At 35.1% G+C, this 11,742-nt stretch overlaps 1 protein-coding gene across 2 annotated transcripts in view; it reads left to right on the forward strand.

Moving 5' to 3' along the window:
• The first annotated feature begins 4,041 nt into the window (after positions 1-4,041).
• The window catches only part of nemy (cytochrome b561 family member no extended memory), a 76,449-nt gene continuing 68,748 nt past the window's right edge, over positions 4,042-11,742 (forward strand). Inside the window, exon 1 of one of the 2 annotated variants that reach the window (XM_028182100.2) lies at positions 4,042-4,196. The gene's annotated coding sequence lies outside the window, so the exon portion shown is untranslated. The remainder of the gene's footprint in view (positions 4,197-11,742) is intronic. The other variant, XM_028182101.2, reaches the window with a different exon arrangement.

Raw genomic sequence — 11,742 nt, forward strand, 5'->3', positions numbered from 1 at the left:
TTTTAAAAGGCTTAAAATGTATACCAATGAATGGTGTAATTAAATGATACTAAAATTAGTAGCAATTTTAATGCAGCAGCAGTTTTAAGTTCCTTTTGAAGATTGTTTTTATTTCAGATTTTTTGTTATTTGGTTTTATTTTTCTACGACACCATGTTTTTGAAATAAACTATGTCACTGCCACAACTGAGACGAATCTAAGGAAACTTCGTATTATGTTGAAATCTATCAAAAGGTTTTTATTACAACAGAAGCACGTACATTACGTATCCAACAATTAGACTTACATACATAATAAATAATAATATAATAATAAAGCTTTCTTTATTCCATACAAATTAATTCATAATTAATTACAAGATGTTTCAATACCAGTAAATAAAAATATAACATAATTGACAACATAATTAGAACTTAACATGCAATAAAGAAACATATTCTCTCGTCAGTCTCCTAAACAAAATGAAGCTGTTTTCTAAAGCACGCCACAACGTATTGGGTTCCTTTTCACGAACGTCTACGATGAATGAATTTGTGTAATTATTACTTGTGGCGAGACGTAACATACCGTAACGTAAAATCCACGTAGGTAAGTAGTTTCCACTATTTTATTTTATTTTGGCACTAAGCAGTCTCGCCTGTGGGTTTGTGGGTTCCGGAATGCACTTAGTTGGGTTGTGTGCCAGTAAAATATAGTAAATATTGTTGATTGGGAGTTTGACGTGTTAAACAGCCTATGGAGGGTAGAGTTAAGGAGCATCATCCTATATAGGGGACAAGAAAAGTGTTCACCTGTAAACAGCAATTTATTGTTGAAAAACTCCGAAATAGCGCTAGTGTAGGAAGCTGTACACATAGTAGTGTGCACATACAAGTGTGCTGGATTGAAGTTAAGTGCGGTAGTTTATGACGCTGTTTTTAAAATCTTTCTACTTGTTACTATGGCGCCACCTTAATTGGCTACTTTGAGTGAACACTTTTTAATACACGGAGATGGTGCTCATTGCCTCTTTTTTATGATATAACTAGTCAGGTCATAAGTATTGTCACACAGTAAAAACTTTTCTTTTAGAATGCTGGCCACAAAAAAGTATATTGAATTCGAATTTCGAATTGTTCATGAAAATAAAAATGTATACTTTTAGAATTTTACTCATTTTTAAATATGGAGTGGACGCTTAAAGAAGACCGTGTTGCAGTTATTGCGTTGCATCGTTGCGGTTACGCGCCAATTCAAATTTTTAACATACTGAAAAATTTGAATATAACCAAAAGATTCGTTTATCGTACCATCAAACGATACAATGAAGACTCTAGTATAGATGACAGGTCAAGAAGTGGTCGCCCTCAGTCTGTTAGGACTCCAGCAGTGATAAAAAGCTGTGAAGGCGCTGTGAAGGCGAAATCCCAAACGTAAGCAGAAACTGTTGGCCCTTTAGATGGGGTTAAGCAGAACCACGGTGAAAAGGGTGTTAAATGAAGACTTGGGCATCGGGCATATCGAAGAAAAACAGGACATCGTTTGAATGCTCGTCTAATGGACCTGAGACTGAAGAGATGCCGCGCTTTGTTGAAGCGATACGCGGGAAAAAAAATTCGGGAATTTCTTTTTTCTGATGAAAAAATTTTTACCGTAGAAGAGAGCTAAAAGAAACAAAATGATAAGGTGTACGCACACAGTAGTGAAGAAGCGAGCAACCGTATTCCGCGTGTCCAACGAGGTCATTTTCCATCCTCGCTCATGGTATGGTTGGGAGTTTCTTATTGGGGCTTAACAGAGGTACATTTTTGTGAGAAAGGTGTAAAAACGAATGCAGTTGTGTATCAAAACACAGTCCTGACGAACCTTGTGGAACCTGTTTCTCATACCATGTTCAATAACAGGCATTGGGTATTCCAACAAGATTCGGCGCCAGCTCATAGAGCGAAGAGCACACAAGACTGGCTGGCGGTGCGTGAAATCGACTTCATCCGGCACGAAGATTGGCCCTCCTCCAGTCCAGATTTGAATCCGTTAGATTACAAGATATGGCCACACTTGGAGGAAAAGGCGTGCTCAAAGCCTCATCCCAATTTGGAGTCACTCAAGAGATCCTTGATTAAGGCAGCCGCCGATATTGACATGGACTCGTTCGTGCTGCGATAGACGACTGGCCGCGCAGATTGAAGGCCTGTATTCAAAATCACGGAGGTCATTTTGAATAAACTTTAGTGTCATAAGAATCTATGTTTTGTGAAGTTCATTTTGGTATATGAATGGTTACATAATGAATAAACTTGTTTCAATTATTTTACATTAAACATGTGACAGAATTTATGACCTGACTAGGTATATGCTGATAGCTTTTAGAGGCTATTTCAGCTTCGTCCTAACATGTAGGTGAGCTCACGGGGCTTAATCCGGAGTGTTGATAACACTGGCCCTAGCAAGAGCAGTGCTTCGCAGAATCTACCACCGTATCGAAAACGCGACTCACTGAGAAGATCCGGCGAGAAACTCACTGGGCCCTTGCCACTACTCTCCATACTTCGACCTTAAATGTCAAGATTTATAGCGGCATTGACGTTTTGTCTATGGATTCTGTATTTCACAACTTAAATTTGGTCTCCCATCTTTACAGATTTCAAAGTTGATTTTTTATTTTTATTGCTTAGATAGGTGGACGAGCTCACAGCCCACCTGGTGTTAAGTGGTCACAGCCCACCTGGTGTCACAGCCCATAGACATCTACAACGTAAATGCGCCACCCACCTTGAGATATAAGTTCTAAGGTCTCAAGTAAAGTTACAACGGCTGCCCCACCCTTCAAACCGAAACGCATTACTGCTTCACGGCAGAAATAGCCAGGGTAGTAGAACCTACCCGTGCAGACTCACAAGACGCCCTACCACCAGTAATTACGAAATTAAAATTTTCCGAATTTGATTTTTATTACACGATATTATTCCTTCAATGTGGAACAATTGTTAACTATGTACCTATATCATTAAGAAAATTGCTACCCGCCTGCGGGATTCGAACACCGTTGCATCACGAATGCACCGGATGTCATAACTTTTAGGCCACGAGGATCAAATTTCTAAATCACTATATAGTTGTTTCATGACGTCGGAAATTCTTTACAAAAAAAACAAAAAAAATTTAACGTTCCACCCATTTCTGCCGCGAAGAAGATTCTAAAGATAGGAACGTTATTCCCAAAGCAAGGTGGGCTTATGGGGTTGGTTCTGTCATGATCGTGAGTTCCACCATTTAATGCTAGATGGACGCGTAAAACAAATAAAGCAATTGATATTTTCACTTTACGGCTTGAGGTGATCTCTGACAATCGTGTGTCCATGGTGCTCCCATTTTAAGCTTTGTAGGCAATAAACGTGAAACTAAATATTACCTAAATTTCTTTTCCCCTTGGGTGATTGTAATTTATGTAGCATTATGCATTATTTTATAAAAGCTTTCTTATTTATTTATCAATCTCAGGCGAGTATGAATTGAAACATTGGTGCAATTTTGTTTACTTCGCTCATTTAATTTCATAAGTTTCGCATGTATTTGTAATAGCGTGACAGTTATCTATATAAATAAATAAAATTGGCGTGTCTGTTTGTAATAATGAAATAACCACTTTTTACTTGATGCGTAAGTATACACAGTGCGTATACACATTATACCAAAATATATTTTTTTTAGTTTTGTCTGTCGCTTTGTTCCGCCTAATCTCTGGAACGGCTGGACCGATTTTATAGCTGATGATTTAAGGAGTAACTTAGGCTACTTTTTTAGACTAGCTTCGTCTCGCGGCGTCACCCGAGTACAACAATAACCGCGGGTAACAGCGCGGGACTCAACTAGTTTATTATAATTGTTCACTGGATATATTTTCATTTACCAAATAAATTTGTATATACCGCCTTTGTTGAAAGTTGAAAGAGATAAAAAAAGTAGGTGGAAAACATTTTCCCATAGGAACGCTGAACGCTTCGGAGATAAATCACAGAGGCTCGAAGTTCCATCGCGTTGTCCGGGGCGGCGTACGTTGCTACGGCGGCGTAGCTCTGGTTTTAATGAAAAGCGCGGCCCGCGCAGCCCCGCGACCGTCTCCGCCCGGAGGCTGCCAGTAGCCCGCCGGCCGCGCTCCACACCTGACAAGCGCGCTTCACACGCTCCAATTCACAACTGCATCCCATCAATCAACGTACGTGCCTTACATTATTTTGTAGTGAAACATCATTCTTAGTGTTACGACGTATTTTTTTATTAAATTTAAGTGCTTGTTCCATTCATGAAACTGTGCCGCGGGATAGTTAACCGGAAAACGGTGTAACGGAGGCAGGAAGTGGGTCCCGGGTAGGGCGGGACGCTGCTTTGTTCGACGTACTACGCCCGCGGAGGCTGTACCGCGCAGCATCCGCTCGCCATCTTCCTACTACTCGCACCTATGTAAAACAACTTACTCCGATTATTCGGTATCAACCTATATTTTAGCCTAAGCTATTTTAGTTACAAACCAAACTTAAAAATTTAAATAATAATTACAAATGTCCGAACAAACACTGATCCTCCAATTTTAAGTAGCTATTTTTTTTCTAATTACTTAAAATTGAAATATTCTTAAAATATAAAATTTATTAAAATACTATTTGCGTAAGAAAGAAAAATAAATATGTACTGGCTTAATAATATATCGTTGTTTCCGTACACTTGCTAAACGTATCTGGCATAACGTGTAATTATTGTAAAGATAACAGGTATTATGCTGCCTGTATGTAGAGCAACTAGTGCAAGTAAATCGCAGCGGGCATCAGTAAACACCAACATACCATATACAATATAATAAATAAATTTTGGATTAATTATTAACATTTATATTTAGTTTCAATATATATTCGAAAACTGTTTTGTATATTACTAAATTAGTTCCATAGCCAAATGAACCCGAGATAAATTTTCACTGAAATTTTACGTTTCTGTGAATCATGTTTAGGATGACTGGGAATAATGTAAGAGAAAATCTCATTACGCGTCCCAGCTTAACTTTGCGTCGCAATTCCACTATATTGTAATTTATTCTCGGGTATATTGACCCCTCGCCTTACATTTCGCGAAAAATATAATGCAATCACAATTTTTTTATTTATTAATTCAAAATTACATATACAGCATTAAATAATACGAAACATACAAGTTATAAATCTCCTGTTTACGACAAAGCCCATGATCATAAGAAAATCCGTTATTATCTACATAAATAATAATTTTTTTTTGAATTATTTAAATTTTTATTTTATTAAAACAGTTTTAGTTGAAAGTGAAATTCCTTATAAATCTTCATCAATTTTCTAGTGTAAACAATGTGACGTGAAGACAATGTAGGTAAAGATCTCGAGTTTCTGGTGTCATTACACGTGAGCATAATACAGTGTCCCATTAGAACCACAATCAGGACGGCAACAAACATAAATCTGCAAATACTTTCACTTGTTCCTTGAACCGATCGTGAATATTGCATGATCACTGATGCATAGGAAATTTGAACTTATCGTATAGATAATGAAAAAATCACGTACATAGATAGATAGATATGTGATACATTTGGAAATGTTATTTTCAATGCATTCGTCATGAATGGTATATTTATGGTCTATGCCAAAGATGACATTAGTACTTTAAAGATTTAGAAGTTTTGTTTACTCTGGTTCCGTAAATGGAGGCAAACTTTGCTGAGCATTTTGTTTTCATTCATAATTTATGATCGCGTTAATGGTTTAAATACAAAACCATTTTATTGCTTAATGTTTCTAAATATTACAACAATATGAGTGATAATTATAGTGTTCTGAATTAGATTAAAAGACGATTGAGAAATAATTTGTAATCAATGATCGCCATTTCATCAAAATATACAGCACATTGCATTATGTGATATTTCTAACGTATTCCAACAGAATTGCATATTTAATGTGTTAGGTAATACAATATCAAGATAGTTTGATATTTTAAAGAAATTCGATTAAGTTCCAATGTTTTGTAGTAATATTGAGTGTACAATCACTTTAAACATTTTCTGTGGTCAAATTTCGATTCTACTCGCGTATTACTTTCACGAGACATGCGCAAAATTTCGATGTATTTTTGCAATGCTAATTATGTAAGGGATTAATTACATTATTGACAAAATAAATGTTTGTCATTGAATAAAAACACGTGTTCCGTTTGAATAAATAACAAACATACAAAAGTAGACTATTAATTACAATATCGTAAGCTTACATTTTAATTTCGGAACACAACTAAAGATCCTATATGATTTTACAGATCAAAATCGTATTGCTTAATATAATTTTTTGACGAATATAAAAAGTTTCAAACTATCTTTCAATATATCTTTAAATATTTTGACGTATGTCTTTGAATCACGATCTATTTAAACAATATGGAACAGTTGCCCAGAATGAGCTGTTACAAGAAGAATGTTAATAATGCGTTGTTCGTATTTGTCGTTGTTTCCTGTTTTTGGACCAGCTGAAAACATCTGCTTTCGCATACGTATTGTTCAGGTGTCGTTAACGAACTGCAGATAACGTAATATTTTTGCATTTGTGAGTCTTCGGTACACATAATTCAAAATACATTAACAGTTTATTTAATCGCGTTCAATGATTTCATTTAATTCAATCAAATGTTAGGGATAGTTATGTGATTTGATAGCCACGGACCGATAGGGTGATCGTGACATTAGAATATTATGCTAACTACCGTCTAATCCTAGTCAAAAATCATTTAATGACGTTTACGCTTGTATGCACACAGAAAGTACCCACAGTACACAGTCTTTACGAGTTACAGTTGCATCTTCACGATAAGAAGAATGGTGGTGTTAAATGATTTGTTGACGTCTATATACGACGGTGATAATTTTAAGACAGACTCAGTTATGTAATATTAAATAATAATAATCTTTGTGGTTTTAAAGATTAATTTATTTCTTAGTTTTCTATAAATTCGCGATCAGTTTTCCGATCGACTTGAAACTTTGTACAGCCGTTGTTGGCACTTAAAGGAATGTTATTGTCAAAACATCATTAGCGTAAGAGACTGGTGAGTTCTTTTAAAAATAAAAGTGTATTTGATTCAGTTACCGATAGTCACAGCGGAGCGCAGTCGAGATATATAATTTTTATTTATTTAGATGTCTGCGAAGACAATGTTTCCTTGGGAAATTATGTTATTTAGTGTTATTGTTGTTAAATTTGTTTTATTTTTAAACTATTCTACACTATATTAAGTTGGCGGGAGACCTGTACTCGGAAGTGGGATGAAAGGCATATTTATAGGATTAAAACCAAGATTACATGCCGAATTTCGTCAAAATCGGTACAATGGCTTAGGGCGTGAAAACTTAACGAATCGACATTACGTTTTTATGATAGATATTAATATGGATTATTGATTGAAGCATACCGAGACTGCTGTACTCGTTTCTAAGATTATCTCTTGAAACAAATTCTCACCGCCTGATATATTTGAGTGGGCTCTTAACAAATAAGCTCAAAACAATTTAATGAACCTTGTTAGTTCAAGGTCGCTAAATCAAGCTATATCATACCATACCATACAATTAGAGAATCGAGTTAAATGTCTGGATTTGTACATCGCGCTACGGAATCCGTAGCTACCCTAACTTCCGTTTCCGTTACAAGGTCGTGACTGAATAGAGCTTTATTATTAAGGCTCTATACGGCTCTTATTACAGCCCTTTTGTAGATTCTGCAGGCTTTGTGTGAAAGTGGAACGCTGTAAATTAGGTTTACTTGTCGACGAGTCTGTGTAATGAACTGTAAAAATGTTTTAGACTTCGAGAGGTTACTTTTAGGTAGCCTAATTTTATGTTATTTGATTATACAGTAGAAGAATAATGGTAAGCAACGACGACATGCATCCATAGTGCAGTCAACATCGGGCATTAGTCAGCTAGCTTTAAACAAAGAATTTGTATATTTTTATTTAAGCATAATCTGGATAAACGCCGTAAAATTTTATTGTTGTTGATTTCATTTTCTCAAATTCAATTAAACCAATGAGCATAACAATTAGATTAAGCAATTTAAGCAATAATTATCCTACTTTAAGACATAAAAATAATAATTTAGTGGTAGGCAATAGCTTGGCTTTGCTCTTGGCATTGCTGACGAGTCACCATCAGGTATTTAAGCTCATCTGCTTAAAATGGCATAAAAAGGGCATTTTAAATGCCCTGTACATTAATCTAAGAAGCTTATTTTGTAGGTAATATGTGGCTATAATAAAGAAAATAATGAGAGCCTGTGAAATGGTGCAGAAGCAATAAAAATACCTAGATATTTAGTAGAAAGACTGTTCATACTAGTACGAATTACATATTTGAAACAGTATCAAAGAATTGTTTGTAGTAAAATATAAAATTTCCGTCCTTAGCACTTTCTTTATATAGCTGAGTCGTATGAAATTTGAATTGTAAAACAGAAACACGAATACTCATAATACTAGCGAACTAATAACTTAAAAATTTAATTAATTACAATTAAACACATTAATATGTTTCAATGTTGGTTCTGTATAGTACTGTATACAATAAACTACTTTATAAAAATTACATTTCGTTCCATTTTCACTTTATCTAATCCGGCAGTGGTAGTAGGTTATATTTTAATAATGGATATTAATTTAAATTAAGAGTCTTAAATTAAATTAATTGTCTGTTAATTATTCCAATGAGATGTCACATTTTCGTTGTGCATGTTTCGTGGCGTTTCCCCGGTGGACCCCTCTGCTGTCACCGGTATGACGCGTAGTCGTGGGAGTGTCAGCCGTTATATCATTCCGGGCATTTCCTAACGAGTCCGGTAGTTCCCAATTGTTATATTAACTTAACATAAAAATAACATTTACTTTGTCAGTCGTTATATTTTTCGGTCATAGTGAGATAATTATTGATTTAAAGTACCGAAGTCGAATTTTGATTTACAAGTGGCAATAGTTATTTGGGTAACAAGAGAGCAAAGTTGTTTTTTGTTTCGAGTGCTGATTTTGAGTCCCGAGCAAGCAAAGGATTTTATGATTAATTCACGAGCGTATTGAGTGATTCAAAGTTAGAATTCTGAGCGTAGTGAGGGACTCAACAGCATGAGATGCAAAAAACTTTGCTCTTGTGTAGCACACATAACTTTTCATCTCAGCAGTGAGAACACATATTATTTAAGAGACATGGAAGTGAACAGGAATAGATTGAAATAACGTTTAACACGTTACTCTATACTACTCTATAGATATGTACGCTATCAGCATCAGCGAACTTTTTATTCCCGCTATTTTTTTAAATTGCGTTTTGATACCGCGTCCCTGATGTTTATTTTAAAAATTTTTCATTGTTGAAATTCCAAATAAAAATGTATTACATAGTTAAATACCAATTTTATACTATTAATTAGACTTATCTTTATTAAAATCCAATCATAACTTAAACATATTCAAAAAATATTAAAAAAAAACGTAATCTCTTTATTACAAATATCTTAAAATTTTAGGGTATTACGCGTTTCCCAACGTGTTTTCTTTGAGGTCGAATTTCAAAATCGAAATTCGATGGCTTTTGTTTTTTTCACTCACTTTTTTATGTGCATGTGAAAGAGACAGAGCACGGTAAAATTTTAATGTTTCAAACTGAACAAAGTCAATTCGTGGCACTGAAGATTGAAAAATTAAAAAGCTACTTTGACCCACGCTCGAATCAAAATCGCGTTTTGTTCACTGTTGTCTCGCAGCAAAAGCGGTATGTTTGAGCTGCTGAGGTGAAAAAGTATTTTTATTGTCTGACATATTTTTACAATTATTATTATTTATGTTATATTAATATTATATATTATTTGGGTTATTTACAACATAGGCATGTAGATGAAATCCGAAACGATTTTTTTTACAATATAACCTATTCATATTTCAAAGAAGCTATTGCTGCGTCAATGGATGAAAATGAATGTCTTGTTGATTTGTTGATATAATGACGAAAAAAAATAATGAAACGGCATTTATTTCATATTCGCCGATTGAACTCATAATAATGTGTTTGTCATTATACGAAATTCACTAGAATTACTAATGCGTTGCATAAAACAATTTGCTAAGTTACACGAGGTGGGACCGGTAGCGTAGGAGAACCTTCCCCACTGATTTGAGGCCACAGCAAATTGTTTCCATCCTCACTAAACTGTCACCGAATAATTGCTCTTATTTTGTTTGACATAAGTTATATACTTCTTTGAAGGATATCCCCGTGAACGGGATTCGTAGGGAATAGCGAGATGGACGATCACAGTACATACTAGGATAGTAGAATCAAGAACAAACTATGACTATTTTATAATGATTACTGCGAGTGAACTTTGAAATATCACTGTTGCGATAGAAACTATTGAATTATGCGACATAAAATTTGGTTTGCTTCATCAAAGCCTTGAAATTGATTAAAAAATAAATACGGTAAAAGAATTTAAAAATATGTAGTCTAGGCGGTATTTTAAGTGTTGATGCTATCTCTGACTGTAGTGGAGCTATGTACACCCACTGAACATTTTGAAGGTTCATTAAAGGTCGTTGTACCTTTGTTAGTTGTGTTCATGCAATTAATTTTTCAAAGAAACCTCGCGCTAGTAGCGCAGTGGGCACCAATAGAATGAAGTGATTCATTTCTTCCGTTAGCGCGTGCTACGTAGATTAATGTTTTAATTTTTAAGGTTGATAAAAGTGTACTAGTTTTTATGTCCTATTTGATTTTAGCTTTTGTGAAATTCCTTCTAGTTCTTGTATCATAATTAGTGTTCAGGAACTCGGATCCGATTGACTAGTAGGTACTCCGATTTCCGAATAGGCAATCTGAAAAGAAACTAATTTCGGAGTCAATCGTGATCTACTAATCTGACTTTAGTATAAATTATAACCATTTAGCAATAATGTGTATGTTGGTATTTTCTGCACAATATTTGCAAAAAACTACATATGTGTATTTTGTTTAAGCTTAATTTTATGTTAAAGGATATGCATGAGTATATTATTCTATGATGTTATAGTACTTCAGCTGTATTTATTATGAATAGGTTTTTTTTTGCAATAAAGCAATGTTCGTACCATAGTACTGACTAGATCAGCCTTAATTGACTGATAGATAATGCCTTACGCATTAAGTCTGCCCCTGTGCTTTTGTTTACAAATTAAATAATTAAATAAAACATGTTGTAGTGTAATAAGATCATATTAAGTTTCGTAACATTACGAAGACATCTGACGGGGATATTATTCGGATTCCAGGTGTTATTTGTGTCACATACCGTTTTGAACACACAAAAATTAGTCAGTACCTTTGTAACTTTTCGAATTTTTTACTTTTTACGTCGTTGTGGAACTTTTGAAGTCGTTGTGGGCTAAAGGATAAGACGTCCAGTGCATTCGTATGTAGCGATGCACCGGTGTTCGAATCCCGCAGGCGGGTACCAATTTTTCGAATGAAATACGTACTCAACAAATGTTCACGATTGACGTCCACGGTGAAGGAATAACATCGTGTAATAAAAATCAAACCCACAAAATTATAATTTGCGTAATCACTGGTGGTAGGACCTCTTGGGAGTCAACACGGGTAGGTACCACCACCCCGCCTATTTCCGCCGTGAAGCAGTAATGCGTTTCGGTTCCAAGGGTGGGGTAGCCGT

The sequence above is a fragment of the Bombyx mandarina genome, chromosome 10 (assembly GCF_030267445.1).
Source record: "Bombyx mandarina strain Sakado chromosome 10, ASM3026744v2".
Classification (NCBI taxonomy): Eukaryota; Metazoa; Arthropoda; class Insecta; order Lepidoptera; family Bombycidae; genus Bombyx; species Bombyx mandarina.